We start from the raw sequence: 16961 nt of genomic DNA, 5'->3' as shown, positions 1-16961 counted from the left end.
TTATGAAAATTCCTATTCATAGACCTTTGATAGATCTGAATCTGGCATGACAACTAATTGTCATTAAACATTAATACACTCCCACAATTTCCTTTGATGTGGGCATATCTTTAAAGACTGTTTATTTGAGAATAGATTTAGTCAGTAAACATCTGGCATAAGGGACTTTCACTTTTGACAACTTCAGTTTGTCTGTATTCCACCTCATGATCCAGCCCCAAATACTCATCTAAGAGTTGTCACAAATTAGCATCTTTGCATTCTTGGTCCTGGAGTCTCTTTGCTTTGGCCTTAGTCCACTACAGAAGAAATAAAGGTTTACACTCCATAAAGTTACTTAGTTAGTTGTATTCTGTTAATGCTTTTACAGGTTGTGTTTCAGTTCCAGTCTTCCCAATGGCTAGTTGCTTAAATACTACATTCAAACTTACACAAACTCTCCTGTCAGCTGAAAGCTTTCCTCGTCCTTTCTAAGGTGTGCTGATTTCAAAAGGCAGGTTTTATGTGATGTACTAAAGGAATTTTTTTGTTTGCTATTCAAGGACAAATGGATGGGAGTGCTAATTTTACACTGTCTCCCTCTTACAAGATCCTTCTTGGTTACAACAAAGTATGAGGCCTGCATTTCATGTTTTCCTTCTGTTGTGCTTTATTTGCCAGAGATTTATATTTTTCTCCTAATTGTTGTACTATACACTCTAAAGACAACCTATTGCATTTTAAATCTCTTGGCAGTCTGTATTGCTGCCAAACATCTAGTCTCAGATTTCTATTGTAAAACATCGAAATTTGTTAAATACTTTTCCAGTCTAAAAGGGTTATTAGTACTGTTACAATTGCCTTAAAATTTTCTCCACAGTCCATCTTAAATAAAATATTTCAACCATATATATGAAACTATTGCAGAGTTCTAAACATGACCAATTAAAAGCTGTCAGCCTCTTAAGTACAAGTATATTCAGAGTCTATCTGTTCAGCTTATGAAAAATTTTTTTTTCTTCAATGCAGACATAAAAATTTCATGTGCAAATGTAAGGCAACTACAGCATTATCACAGAAGATTATGCCATTTTCTAGTTCAAGTATACTACTGTGAGTAACTTTGATTCTGACTTCTTAGGGTAGATTTTTGTCCTCAAGTCAGAACAGGTTCTCTGTTCTTGCTAACTGGAAGTGTTTTCCTGTGGCTAAATCAATTCCTATGGTTAAAACATCCCTCTGGTTAGATTTCTGAAACTGAAAAGGAATATTGTGCCACATAGGCAGGTTATAGTTTAGTGGTGGATTACTCAGTTCAGTATCATAAAGAACTGTTTTGTCTTCTATTTCTCACCTTAACATCAAATTGGTTAGTAATTTAAAAAAATATATTCTTGCTTTAAATCAAAGTAATCAAAATTGATTGATCAGTTGTTACAGAGATTCTGGTGTTGTTAACTCTCCTACCCTTCACTGACCATTTACAAGATAAAATGAAAACTCTGCTTCCATTTTTTCAGGTTTATGGTTCACTTTGAGGTCTGAAATACTTACACAAGCTTAGAAACTAAATCCTAACAAGCATCCACTTGCACTACTTCAACATCCAGTCACACTACCCTGATAAGAATTCTGTTTTCTGTTGTTAGTCTCACCAGACGGCTCATTATCACCATATTTTATTTAATATGCTAAGTAAATAATATGGAAAGACTCCAGAAAGTAGAATAGTTGTAGAGAGTGTAAACTCATAAAAATAAGCATTGCAGATGTCACTGCCTTTCCAGTTCTGAGCATACAGACTGATTCATTGGTTCTTCTTCCAAACATGTAATCTGTAATAATTTTTTCCAAGTTCTTTCAGATGTGAAGACCTTCTCTGGGAAGCTAATTTAAAAGAAAATAATGTAAAAATACTGTAAAAAATGTATTTTGTATGTCATCTCATAATGTCCTACATAAACACATACCAATTCCTTTAGGAGAAGGTGTACAGTATGTGTGAGTAGTGTGAAAAATGGAAGAAAAACAAGAATTCTGAAATAAATATTTCAATAAAATATGCACCTGTTTGTTATTACTTCCAGGAGTTAATACCAATCTCAAAGTGTTTCCAAATTTCCAGTATTATTTGGTTCATCTTTTGCTTATTGGATCATCCTGTGAACTGACACATTTTTTGGTCACTTAGGGAACAATTAAAGCTAAGTTACAATAGAGTGAAATGCTAGGTAATGAGGCTAATGAATACAATGGTGGCATAACTTATTTACTGAGGACTCACGATACACCACACTCCTAATACATAACAATAATGCCTCCATTAGGAAACATCAATTCATAAAGCACTTCACAATATTAACATTTCCATGCTGTGAGAGGAGAATAAATAATTTGTATTATACTGTAAATACAGGTTTATCAACTGTAACTCAAAGTGTCCTTTACAGTATTGTACACAGTGGCTCCTATCTCTGGCTGAGGATCATGATTAAGATATAGAACTAGCAAATGAAGAGACACACCTGCTCTTTCTAATGCTGACTTTGACATTAGATGTTTATAAACCAGCCTCTGAGTTGTGAAATTTCTGCACTAGAGCCGCCCGTAACATTATTAAAATATAATTTAAAAAAATAATTAAAAAAAACCCTACACAATTTTCCAACACAAGCTGTATAGTGTTTCAGAGGTGCTTTTAATGTTACTGGATGTGTTTGTTTTCTAATAGTTAGATGTTGTCAACAACAACCAAAAAATATTAAGTATATTCACAGACATAGTTTCTGGACATAAACTGATCACCATCTGGAATCAGGAAGAAATTTATCCCTACAGTATGTTATTGCAAAATTAGGTACATAACGTAGATTTTATTATCTCCTCCAAATCTTGTAGCCTGGCTCTCTAGAAAAGATAAAGTCAGCTGGATAGACCAATTCATTGCTTCTGCTGTAGTAGTTGCTGTATAAATACACTTACGGAATGAGTTCTGGGATGCAAAAGTATCACCCCCAGCAAAAAGGCTATCAGCCTGCCCTCTATTGCAGTTTTGCTAATGGTGTAGGACCCATGGACCAAGCTTTTCTCTTGTGCATTCCAAATGTTATTTCTACCAGCTTGGAGAAAATCATCCATGGTGCTTACAGACCTGCAATTGCTGCTAGATATGATTAAAGGCTGTGGCCTGATGTTTTCCATTTTTGTACATTTGTAGAAATTAGTAGGCTAAGAATAAAAATGAATAGTGGTTGGATAGTTTTACATAAATAAACCAGTTCATAGAAGAAATCCCAAAATACTGTATTCATTCAGATTACAATCAATATTTGGAGCACAGAACTCCTCTTACAAGAAAGAGCCAAAGCCATTCTGCAGCTTGTCTGTGTTCACATTCACAAAGGATTTTCTAAGACTTAAGCTGCGGTTCAGAATGTCTATTTACCCAGAAATTGAACTTATAATATAGAGGATTCAGAAACACCTTGCAAAGTTTGGCCATTACTATATGAGGTCAAAAAGCAGTGCTGTTTAGATCAGTGTGGAACTCCCAGAAGCTTCTCTGTGTAATAAATAACTAGTATCTGTATCTTAGGGGTATGTCCGAATGGTACAATACACTGCTGTGTAAAAACCTATGAGCCAGCTAAGGTTCTAGAAGAAATAAAGGACTATTATGATGCAGCTCTGTAAGGGCTAATTAACCTAGCTTATGTTATACTTATATGCAAACTAGCATATTTGAATCTTGCCTGTGATCTAAGATTGTGATTGTGATTGTGTCCTAGAAGAGTAATAAAAATGTATTTTGACACAATGTAAGGCGCCATTCCTTAGATAGGCTATTGCCATTTGGAAGACAACTTCATTCTCTACAGGAAATTATTATTATTTCAATACTTTTTTTTCCTGCCCTACAGTTTTAAGTATTTTTAAATATTTCTTGAGGAAGTTTTGCTATCATTGCTTCCTTGGTTTTGAGGGGTTTTTTGTCTTGTGTCTTTTTTATGTGGAGTAGGTTATAAAGCAATGTGAGAAAAGGTTATTGCTCTGCTCTAAGGGTTTTAGAAATTCCATTCTGATATGCTGTATCTAGGAGAAGCTTTAATTACCTCTGGTCTTGAAGGTCTTATGTATTGTCTTACTCAGACTTCCCTTGAAACCATAGCACTCGGTGCCCCAGGTACTTTACACTTCAGAATAAGTGATACTTTAGTTTTTACTGCTGCATAGGAGCACAACGTGAATTTTTAATTTCTCCCTTTTCTTACTTGGGTATTGTCACAATTTTGGGGAAAGAAGAGAAGGTGACAGGAGTAAAAAAAAAAAAAATAGAAGGAAAATATGTAGCCATCAATCAAGTAATACCTGCAACTGTCTCTTAAGGGTAAACCGGAGTAGTTCTATTATATCTCATTTCAGAAAGGACTGGCATTAAAAGGGGCTGAAAAGAGCCCAGAAGACATGAGAGAGAGACAGAGAGAGGGAGAGGCAGAGAGAGAGGGAGAGGGGGAAGGAGGTAAAGGGAGAGGGGGAGAGAGAGAGAGAGAGGGGAAGAGAGAGAGAGAGATTTAATCAGACTGACTGACAAAGTTAATATATATTCTCTATGAAAGAGGAGTCTCCAGGGTCATGGTTTCAGTGTTGAACAAGAACTCCAGAAACTTTAGAGAGCTGGATTGAGTCAGAATTGATTTTTCTCTGTTTACTACATTCCCCAGGTGAAAAGTTAATGAACCAAGGCTAAAGCATAAAAAAAGGGATAGGTTACTTGGAGGGCTGTGATAAAAATATCATCCAGGTAGATCAGGGATGAACTTTCATGCTCCAGAGCAGGTATCTCACTAACCACAAAAAGTAGGAAGGAAAAATGTACTGACAAAGCTCTGTGATGATACGCTGGTCCAACCAGAAAATACATGATAATCTCAACAGTGTAAGCACATACAGATACCTCTTTACCTGTAGATAAGCAGGTATTTGACTTCAGCCTTTTGACACATCTGTGAAGCCTGAGGTAAGGAATTTAGTATCAGAACTACAATTTCTAAGGAGACATGCCGGAAGTCAGAAGCCTGGACTGCTAATTAGGACTGAAAGAGAGACTCAGGGCTCCGAGGCTCAGTAGCCCTGTGAAATCTACCTCACTTAGTATGATATAATGATTTCCTCCCATCACTGCCTCTTCTCACCCATCCCTGACAGAGACACTGCTTGAAAAGACGTGTGTTCATTGGTCCCAACATTTCATATTTGCTCTTCTCAATACCAGCAGGGAGCCTGCTTTGCATCTTGTTTATGGACCTCTTTCTTGTTACTTTTCCAGCAAAGAAAATGGAGCAAAACCACCTGACTCCTCTTACTGTCTTACTCTTTCATCACAAAAACTCCAGAGCAACATTTTATCTCAGATTTTTTTGGATGCAGGAAGAGTGAAAAAAACAGTGCTTGTTTGATCAAATCTGAAAGAGGTCATTTTGGAGGCTGGAGATTTAGATTTTCAGTTTTTTTCATTATATGTTTAAATTTTCAGTTTTTAGCACTGAAAAAGTTGCTGACAAGGGATAGAAAAGATTTTTCTGGTTTTAATTTTTCTTCTACAGATTGTAATAGATATTGAGGAACAATTTGTTGGAATTTTTTTGATAAGCAGAGTCAAAAAACTAGAGAACATGAACAGCACAAGCTCTGTCCCAGCTCATGTTGAATTATACTAGTGGATAAAGTGATTATAATAAGACACAGGCTCCATATCCTGGTTCTTAAGACACTCATGCATGGTATTAAACTGAATATACCTTTCTCTCAGACCAAGATTTTTCTGCAGAATATTGAGATTTTAGTGTGTGTTTGACTATGGTCTGTCTGCCACACATTTTTCTGAAGAACTTTAGCAGATTTCTTTCCACAATTGGGCTAAATTGAAAACTATTTCTTCTCAAATTTCAAAATCATGCATTGGAATAGAAAGTTGTTTCCCTTTGAATTTTAGATTCCCTTTGAATTTAGCAAACAATGCAGTGCTAACTTTTTTACTTCAATAAATGACAGGAAAGAGAGGGTAATTAAGGTAAATTTAGGTTTTTTGTCATTTACCTCTGGTATTCATATTCCTTTGGTTATTGCAGTCCACTTAAAATGTCTTTAGGATAGCCATACATATTTTAAGGATTTATTACAATAACAATGATGAAGCTTGTCAGAACAGTCTAGAAGAATATGAAGAAACAACAGATGCTGGTATCTATGTTCATATAAAATACATCAGGTCAGCCATACGAATCTATAAGAGTATTCACCCCACCTGGAGTATTGAAGTGAGTCCAGAGGAGAAGCACAGAGGATCAGAGGGCTGAAGCACCTCTCTTATAAAGACAGGCTGAGAGAATTGGACTTGTTCAGTTTGGAGAAGAGAAAGCTCCAGGGACACCTTATAGCAGCATTCAAATACCTGAAGAGGACGTACAGAAAAGCTGGAGAGGGCCTTTTTCATGGGCATGTAGCATATAAAGTGAGGGGTTATGGACTTAAACTGAAGGAGGGTGGATTTAGATTAGATATTAGGAAGAAATTCTTTACTATGAGTGTGATAAGGCACTGGAACAGGTTGACCAGAGAAGCTTTAGATGTCCCCTCCCTGGAAGTGTTCAAAGCCAGACTGCATGAGGCTTTGGGTAACCTGGTCTAGTGGAGGGTATCTTTGCCCACGGCAGGGGGTTGGGACTAGATGATCTTTGAGGTCCCTTCCAACCCAAACTAGTCTGTGATTCCATGATTTTTTTAAAACAAGAAGACAGGTAGGCAAGAGACTGAAGGGGATCAAGCAGAAATTCTGCACTGAAGGTGGACAGAGAAGTTAAGAGTTAGTGATGTTCTCCTTTATTCTGTTTCTTGTTTTCATATGTGAAAAAATACTACTCCTCTTTATAATGTTATACGACATATTCAGGGAACAGTCAAATTCTTCAAAGCTGGTGAAGCATGAAGCAGCTAATGAATGCTATTTGGCACCTTCGAATTTAGTCAACAGGAGGGTAGGAATTTTGAGCACCATAGTCTGGCAATTAGAAGCTCAATGTAGGAATTCAAAAGCACATTGCAAAATGTCATCAAATATTACATTTTTCCAGTGCTCTAAGATCTCAGACTAGAGAGCAATGGCAGATGCAGTCAGCTAGAGTCAGCCACATACTTCAGGATTCTTGGCCTTTGATGGAAAGCAGATAAAAGCTAGACACACAGAAAAAAGTCTGTCCACAAAGAAGACCACACAGGTCTCCCATCCATTGATTTTTTTTTTCACTTTGTTTTATTTTATTTTTTCTCTTCAGTAAAAGTGATTTCAGCAAAATGACCCCAAATGATTACAGCAGAAACCTCACTTGCCAATAGATACATCTAAGCAGGCAAAACACATGCAATACACAGGATATTCATAGGAGTTAAAGTAACCAACTTTAATTTTTCAAAAATAATTTTTAAGTCTCTATTGTGACAGTTTGTTTTATGATGTCATGCCTGTGCAATTACAGAGCCATAATTGCATAGCTATGACTCATTGCAAACCAATCAGTGCAGTCAGTTTCCTAATGCTATTTTCTACTATAACATTGTTATTGTAAAGGCAGAAATTCTTTAATCATCAAATTGAATGACTGCCAAGAGCTCATTTTATTGACCATTAAACATGCTTCTGTTTAGAAGAAATGTTACAACATCACTGTTTCCAATAACGAATCTTTTCTGCAGTGTTTTTCATAGGACAATCTGCAACCAAACGATAGGTCAAAAAAAAAAATGTTTATCATCTGTGAATGTACAGGACATTGGCAAATACAGGCCCTAACCCAAACTGTATTAAAGTCTCTATGAAAGCTTACTTGTTAGGGGTTTGATTTTTTTTAGAAAGCATTGTATCAAACACAAGAAAGCAAGAAAATGCATGTTTTCATTGACAAACACTGAATTTTTTCAAAGATGACTGTTCCAAAAAATAAAATGAATAACTGCACCTGAACACAATCACCACGGCGTCTTTTGATATCTGGCACCTCTTGGCAATTCAAATGCAATTTACAGTAAGACTACAGTTTTAGAAAATTAAATGGAAACTGATAAATGCACTGCTGAATTGTGGGAACATTTATATTGACAATGGTACAGTTTCCTCTCACTGTCAAAGGATTCCATGGGAGGCACAGCGTGATGTTGCTTCATTCAGGGAATAATTTTCCACCTGCTGGAAAGAGGTGTCTTGTTGGCAGATACATCAATGATCTGAAAACTGGGATGAAATAAAAATATATAGAGATAGCCATATTCACTTTAGTGGCAGAACGGTGGGTTGATTCCCAATTTTTGGAAAACCTGTGCAAAAACTTATGCCAGTACCTAAATATTACTACAGCTTCAATTTCTGAGAACACTTGAAGCTCCATTCAGAAAAAGAATACCTTATTTACAAAAATACATTATCTTTGGGCAGTACTACCATAAAAAACCCCATGCAATTATGTTACCTTTTATCTTTAAACACACAGCAAGTCTAGAGTCTGTAGAAATAATCTCACTGCATTGACCTGCCAGTACCAACTAATGATTTCCCACTGTTTTCTCTTTTTCTTGTTCAGTTTACCAAGAAAAGTGTGCAGAGAGTAAAACCAAAACAAAACACTTTTTTCTCTAAGGCAGTGAAAACATTGAATACTCCTTTGCAGCTCCATGAACATCAGTAGAATCATTATGGCATTTGTCACTAAATAACCAATTCAATCAATGATAAAGAAAGGGGAAACAGTGCAGTCTAGTAATGTACTTAAAAAAAGGATGTGCTTATACAACAAAACAAATCTGATTATGTGAGTCTGTAAATAAGCAGAGGTTTTGTTCTCCACCAGTTAGCAACTTGAGATATCCTTTTGTCATGAAAAGTAAAATAGGTATTATTAGCAATAAGAAAAAAACAAGAAGTACTAAGAAAAAAGAAAACAGCATTTACATGCTGGACAAGAAGGGAGAGAAGGGAGTAAGATATGGCCCAAGAAGAGGGTGTCTGTGGCATAGATGTACTGACAAATGCATCCACATTTCTGTGCAGGCATATTTCACAGTGACAAACTGAGAAACAAGTCCAGAACTTTCCAGTGAGTGAATCAGTCTTGTGTTGCAGGTTAAGTGCTACCTGGTAAAAGAAATAGTATTTGTGGACCCAAATTCACTGCTGAAGTCATTAGATTATGGTGAAGCAGGGGCATGGGAGGGCAGGTGGGTATTGTTGGTTGCTCTTCAGTGAATGCAAGCACCCCCATGGAACAGTCCCTGGTGCTTTAGACAATTTGCCTTTCATATTTACCCTAGCCAGGAAGGGATAAAGAGAATAATGTTCTGGATCTCAGTGGATAAGACAGTACTGCTTTCTAAACCATCTTGAGATTGTCCTCAAAGCCAAAATCAAAGAAATGAACCCAAAGGTATTCAGTTCTGTCTGAACACACCCGGTGCCTTAGCATCCCAATACTTTAGCTATTAGTCATAGGTTACCCAGATCATTTAAAGAATCCATTCATCCAATTTCAACTGTATTTTGATGTATGACATCCAATCACCGGTAATTTCACCTATGTGAATTTGGGAAAATACCCTTCCAGAAAAAGCAGTATGTAAAAGCAGTTGTGTCACATCAGAGACTGTACCACAGGTATGCAGGGTGCACCACTAAGTTAGGACTAATAAAACTTTCTCTCTATTTCTTTTGCAGTGGTGATGGGATCATGTTCTCTCCTTGCCTTGTAAGCCCAGAGACAGCTGTCAGTTGCACATGAGGAAAACTGCAGCTATCTACTGAAACATCCAAAGTCAAATTTTCTCTAATGCAGCAAGGGTAGTGTCATACTATTGAGTGGACTAAAAGCAGTATTTGTCACTGTTAACCCTTCATGAAAGACATCAATAAAGCATTGCCAACATTCCTCAGAAGAAATTGTCTTTATTAGCACACAAATAACCTTACAAAATATGGCAGTGAAACAAGAGTTTGTGAGGCACTTGTCTGAAAGAAGGAATCAATCCTTGCTCAGATGAAAGACTTGAATAAGGATGTTGTTTAGTTCTTTGCCAGCTGCTATTGCAGTTGTGACAGCTTTCCTGAAGGTTGCAGTGTAAGTGACAATTCAGCAGAAGGAAAGAGAATGATGGCCTAGTGATGGACAGTCAACTACTGAGGCAAAATTAAATGGATGAGGGACAACAAGACAGAGATGACAACGTTCAAGCAACCCTTGCCACAGAAACCAGAGCACAGCAGATTTTAGCAGAAAGGCAATCTTTTTCTTCCCTTTTTAAAAGACAATCCTCAGAAAAGAAAACAGCCATGACTACTGTAAGGAGCCTAAGTTCACCCATGGGTACCTTGCCCTGATTGGCCCCATCAGGACTTTTCAAGAAGACCCTCTCAGCCCATGAACCTGGGTGCTCCATTCAGGCTCAGATCAGGGCACCCAAACCTGCCCTGAAGCATGTTCCCTGATGTTCCTGACATCCCCTAGAGCCTCCAGCTTCCCACTCTTGCAGCTCCAGGCAACTGCTGAGGCAGGAGAGGATGCAAGGAGAGTGAGTCCCATTTTCTCTTTTCCCCTCTCAGTGAAAAACCCATTGCTGCAGCAGTTGCATGTATCTGTGCACTAGGGCAGGCGCACAACAGAACATGTTTGTGTGTAAAATACTGTCTGGTAGAATTTGTGGTGGAGAACAGCCTGAGGAAATGAGAACTCCATCTGGAAACAATGATGGAGTATGCATAGGAACCTTAGGACATCATGAATGCAACACAGAAAACCTCAGTACCTGATATGAAGGAAGAAAGAAACCATTTAGTAGGTGCTTTTAAAAGAAGGAAAAAGCAATGGGATATAGGCAAAACTGTCCTAAAATCATAATTATTTTATAAGCAAGCGCTTTCAAGGAAAAAAAAAAATCAACATGATTAATGGGGCCAGAAGGAAGACTGCAGATTAACACTCCAAACTGATTCCAACAGCAAAGAAAAAGCTGGGCCATGTGGTTGAAGACTGCATGTTTATCACCAGCAGGTCCACACACAGAGCAAATCCAGGAAAAAAAGTTGTTAAAATTATGTGCATATGTGCAAACAGGGGTCTGAGAAAGATTCAGAGATATACTAGTCAAATATAAAAATGGGTAAATATTGTCACCATATTCCCATCAGTACTGGTTAAGGCTGGTAGTATCAAGTAAGTTGAAATGCTTCCTACAATATTCAAGTGCCTTGGAAAGACAGTCTCCAGCACCTGTTGTACTCCCAGAGGGGTTAGTTACTTTTTCAACAATGTCATCCTTGTAAATGGCTACGAAGATGATATGGGGCCTGGAACATCTCCCGTATGAGGACAGGCTGAGTGAACTGGGACTGTTTAGTCTCGAGAAAAGAAGACTTAGGGGGGACCTTATTAGTGTTTATAAATATCTTAGACATGGGATGCAGGGGGAATTGGCCAGCCCCTTTTCAGTGGTCTGTGGGGACAGCACTAGGGGCAATGGCTGTAAACTGGAGCATAGGAAATTCCGCACCGACATGCAGAAGAACTTTTTCACACTGAGGGTGACAGAGCCCTGGGACAGGCTGCCCAGGGAGGTGGTGGAGTCTCCTTCTCTGGAGATATTCAAGTCTCGTCTGGATGCCTATCTGTGTAATATGAGCTAAGGAGCTGCATTGGCAGGGGGGTTGGACCCGATGATCTCTTGAGGTCCCTTCCAACCCCTACGATTCTGTGATTCTGTGATTCTGTGAAATGAGGTGTGGTTGTCTTTATTTACTTCACCGAGATCTTTTATTAAACTTTTTATTTTGCTTTAAGGTCTTGAAAAAATGTAAAATTATATACTTTATTTTGGGAATTCAGATAAACATTTTGGGAAGTTGTCATCCTCGCTTTGAATTCATGAAGATCGAATGATAAGTGGATAACATCAAAAGACTTGTTAAGGACAAATCAAAATAGAAATCTACAAAAATTCCACCCCCAGCATGGTACTGCAGAATACCCACATTGTAGCAGGTTCCCTACAGAGGGAATTTTATGGTCTAGTTTTAAAAAGCTTGCACATGAACAATAGAGGAAAAGATTCTGTTAGTGGCCTGTAACAAACAACAAAAGTTCTATTTCATCTGGAAATTAACCTTAAAATTTGCAGGAGTTGATGAAAACATTATGAGAAAATAAATAGTCCTTTTATATTCCCCACTGATTTTTTTCTAATCTCTAGCTATAAATTGTTAAATATGAATGAAAATTTGCATCATAATGTAGGAGATCCGAAATTACTAAGTTGTTAATTTAGTTTTCCTAATTAGAGGCAACCACTTAAAGACATGGTCTTATGCGTTTTAATAAAACCTACAAGCTTTTTAAAAAATACTGCAGAACTTTATCTGGTCACAGTTGCACATTTGTGTAAACACAAATGGGTGCCTAAAGCTATGCATAAGCTGGAAGAGTTAGTATCCAGGCATTCAATTTTAACATGAGAATACTGTTTAATACGTGTTTTAGGATGGGGCACATTCAAACCATAAATACAGTTTTGTTGAATGCCTACAAAGCAATGTTTGGAGACATTCTATTTCACATTCCCTACTCTTTGCTAGTAATGACAGTTGTGCCATCTCGTGCCTCCTCTATATGCTCCCCATAGATTCTGTGGCAAGATTTGGGAGAAGCTTTACTTCTGTGTTATCCCTTCATAAAGTTTCAGCAGGCTTCACCGATCACCCAAAGACTGTTTTCTCCGTAACCTGCTATTTTGCAGCCAAGACAGCCTGTCAGGGTGGTTTTCCACAGGGTAAGCAGTATCTCTGCTTGCCTGAAAAGTGACCATTAAAAATGGGCCTTGCATCTGTGCCTACTGTTTGCATCTGGTAATCAGAAGTCATTAGCAACAGTTCTCTTAAGAAGTTGGAGAAATAACACTTTCCTCTTGCTCAGAAGGGAGAAAAACTAAGATAAAAAACATCCCTAAAGTTCTCTTGCGTTTCAGTGACATCAAACCATTAAGTAAAACTCAGACAATTTACCTTTTTAACTATTAGTATATGTAATAGTTATTTTGACACAGATTTTTATTATATTCATGTTGCTTATAGAGTAGTGATATATTTCTTGATCTCTTTTTCATCGTCATTTTCTTTTTAAAAAGCTCAGTTAACAGGCACATCATCTTCAAAGTCCCAACAAAAATGAATGTAGTAATTCATATCATATTTAAAATGTTTTTTTTTAAAAGAAAACAGAGCATGTATACATATGAATTAGGAAAAATCAAGATGAAACATGGCACGAGAAGAGAAATACTACCCTGACAGGTCCCTATTATCTTCTTTGCAGAGCAGATCAATGCATTTTTGATGCAAACACAATGCTTAGTTACAAAGGCACAAGTCCTGCAATTGACTTTGCATAGACAGATTCAGCTGCCCTCTTGAAGCCTCATTGACTTCAATTGACTCCCACATGGAGTCAGCAGCAGAATCAGAGACTCTGGTAATGACCATGCGGTATGGGCCGAAGTCCCTGTCCATTAAACTCAGTGTGAGATTTTTCAGTTGACTTAGTGGATTTCAAATCTGAGTCTAAATGCAGATAAATAAGAAAGCACAAGTAGTTTGAATGTGTTTCTGAATTAAAAGACTTTCTTTCAGCCATTGCATATAAAAGTTCAACTCAGCAGCATACATCCTTTAAAATTTCATTCATCTCTCTTATGGGAAAGTAAATAAAAAAGAATGCAAGGAAAGCTTACATCCCAACTGCTTGAATTAACCTAGAAAAGGGGTGAAGTTGTAGGGTTTTTTTTCTGACTTCTCACAGCATTAAAGCTCTTCTACTACTGTGGTTATGTGCAGTGCATTTCACCTTAAAAAGCTCCACTCATTTTCATTGATAGTTTTGTACATTTACAGTATAACTCAATGTTAATTAAAGTCAGTCAATGCAACTGCAACAATTATAGGCTCTCTTTTAGATTTAAATGTTCCACCACTAAACAGTTACAATTAAGTGCAATTAAATTTTCTGTTTACATAGGCTGCATTTCTTGAAACTATCGTTTTTATGGCTTTGCAGTGGGAGGGAAAAGTCCAGCCTAGCCCCCAAATTTCCTCATGTATTTTCATCCTGCCACTTTCCCAATAAGAAACACTGATGACAATGCTTTATTTAAGAAGAGCTGAGAGTCTTTTTCTGCACTTCTTATCTTGCAAGCATTGAGATCTGGGTCTCATCAAAAGATGAGCTTATTAACACTAATTCTTTCATTTAAGTAAGCAAAACGATTAGATTTTTAAAAACTAAGAACAATAACAAAGAGATAAAAAAGATATGGTAAATATTTGTGATTCTTGTGTTATTTCGAATTCATTTTTCATTTTTGTTTGTAAATTGCCTAATTTTTAACACACTTCAGGCAAGGTCATTACCTTTACCTACACTTACTCCATGCAATAAATGCAAAACATACATTTATAAATAAAAGATAATACAGTAAATGTGGAATATTTCAGGTACGGGTACCTGATCTTTTTCCAGCTTCAGATGACCTGATGATGCAGTGAATTTTCAAAAAAATGGGGTTTAGTTTAAATATCTTTTAAGAGCTTTATGCCATACATTGGTAAATGCATGCAGATCTGGTCAGTTCTTAGGTTTGTGGTAAATCACAGTTTTGTACATGGTTAGTGGAGGTGTTTTCAACTTTAACAGTTATACACCTCTGAGGAAGTAATGCTCCCTTAACCTTTTAAAGCTCCTGGTAGTGTTGAGATTGCATATGCCTTACACTAACAGAGCAATCAGCCAGACCTCCTGAAACAAGGGTCTGCTTGTGTTCAAGCAGGTATTGTCTGCAATAACTGCTCTCAACTGCACAGGGCTGGTGTGAGTCCAGCAGCCAGGAGAGAGCAGGGAGTCTTTTTCTCATCCAAGCTAGAATTGTTCCTCCTAGTAATACCCAAGCCAGAAAACATAGGAGGAATCATAGAGCAGGAAAAGAAAATTGCACCCAAGGGCTTCACAGAACCAAAGCTGGCACACAGCAGCAGGAGGCTGTGGTTGGTACAGGCCACCAAACTCACACAAGGAATCAGACCCAAGCAGGAAAGCTTAGCAAAGCTGGGTGAGAGCAAAGGAAGTAGGACACCAAAACAAGAACTCATGTGCATCCCCCAGGAAGATCTGTCCCATGCAATGACATAGCAACTCTTGTAGATAAAAGTTATGAGATGGATAAAACCTGGGTTTTTATTACTTCAGATCTGAATCATATGATCCACGTTGGCCTTGACTCTTTCCACGATTTCATCAAACATACTATTTTAATGAAATTTATAAGAAGGTAACACTTTTGAGATCCTTTCCTGGTGAAGTTCAGTTGAGATGAGTTCTGCTCATCTCTGGGCACAAGCCTCATCTCCTTGCAAATCGGATAGGGGTTACTAAATCCATCCAGGCCAAGGAGGACAAAATTAATGATGTGTAGGCCCCCTGGATTCCAGTACATTTAAATTATTGACTTTGTAACTTGAATAACACTTAATGCAGCAGTTCTTTCTGCTGCATTTGTACTGCTGCATCGTTGTGAAGTTTGAATGCATTAGCCAGACTGAAATGAACAGTTATTGTCAGTGGCACAAATCAAGCTTCTTCAATTACTAATCTCAAATATAACAGACACAGACAAACCTTCATAAGCCCTCCTTCACGTTTTGCAGTGGAAGGCATTTTTTGTTTGCCGTCTTTAATACACACAATATACTCCCGGAAAGGCAGGTTACAAGTATATGTTCTGTATCAACCACATGAAAAATGTTTGCCCCAGTTTTTCACTAGCAACTGAATTCTCTGGAGGATAAGAGCCATGAGATCAAAGCAAACAGAAAGAATTCACAAAAACGGTGCCACACGTCAATACCCTGGTAATGCACAGAACTTGTCAAAGCTGGATGCAACTGCAATGTCAATAGGGAGAAGGGAGGCTGTGGGGTGGCACAGCTGGTATGCACAATTCCAAACATGCTCCATAGAGTCAGGGCTAGTGAAGGTTATTTCTTTGTGCCCCTTTTGTATAAATCTGCTTTGTTCTTGTGCTTCTCTCTTTGAGAATAGGACAAAGGAACTCAGTGGGCTACCCTAGACTAGGGTAAAAAGGTACTGCTTAAAAATGCATTAAGGAAAAGTAAAAAGGGTTTTGCCAACAACTCTAAAACTCCAAGATGGGCTGAGAAAACTAGAAATTAATTATGTGGAAAAGGTGAGACATATTTTACCCCCAAAAAGTATATATATACTTGTTCTGTTTACTAATGGACACCTGTAGTCCACACCCAACGCTAACAGCTTTGGTCATTTATCAGCATCCAGACTACACAGCCAACAAAATAACCAAAGAAAATTGCCATTATTATCAAAGCATGCCCTGCCTTGATATTTGGGAATGTTTGCCCATTTTGTTAAGAATTCTGCATTTGAATTTTTGAAGGCACTGTTGTCTATTTAACTCCACTTTAAAAATCTATCTAGTGAACTAGAAATTTTAGAAAATAAACATGAGAAGTTACAAATATAATTGCAACTTTGAAGAACTCTTTGTGGGTTGCAAAACACATACACACTTTCTGGATCAGATATTTCTATGCTTTTTTTTTCCTAACCATACAACTACTTCAAAATGGTGGTGTTAGTGATTCTACTGATAAAGTAGTCTTATTATTATACCAAAAATAAGGACACTTTCAGAGTTATATAAATTCCACATTTATTCCCTCTTCAAGAACAACTAAAAAATGTCAAGCATCAGCTAACCTATTCTCCTCCATTAGCTCTTGGGGTTCAGAGTAGAATGTACTTCTAGAAAGGACAGTTAGGAAATGGGTATTGACAGAGTGCAATTTTAGCTTAGTATAGCTAATCTCT

This window comes from Gallinula chloropus (genome assembly GCF_964237585.1).
Source record: "Gallinula chloropus genome assembly, chromosome: 3".
Lineage (NCBI taxonomy): Eukaryota > Metazoa > Chordata > Aves > Gruiformes > Rallidae > Gallinula > Gallinula chloropus.
Note: the sequence above shows the minus strand (reverse complement) of the source record.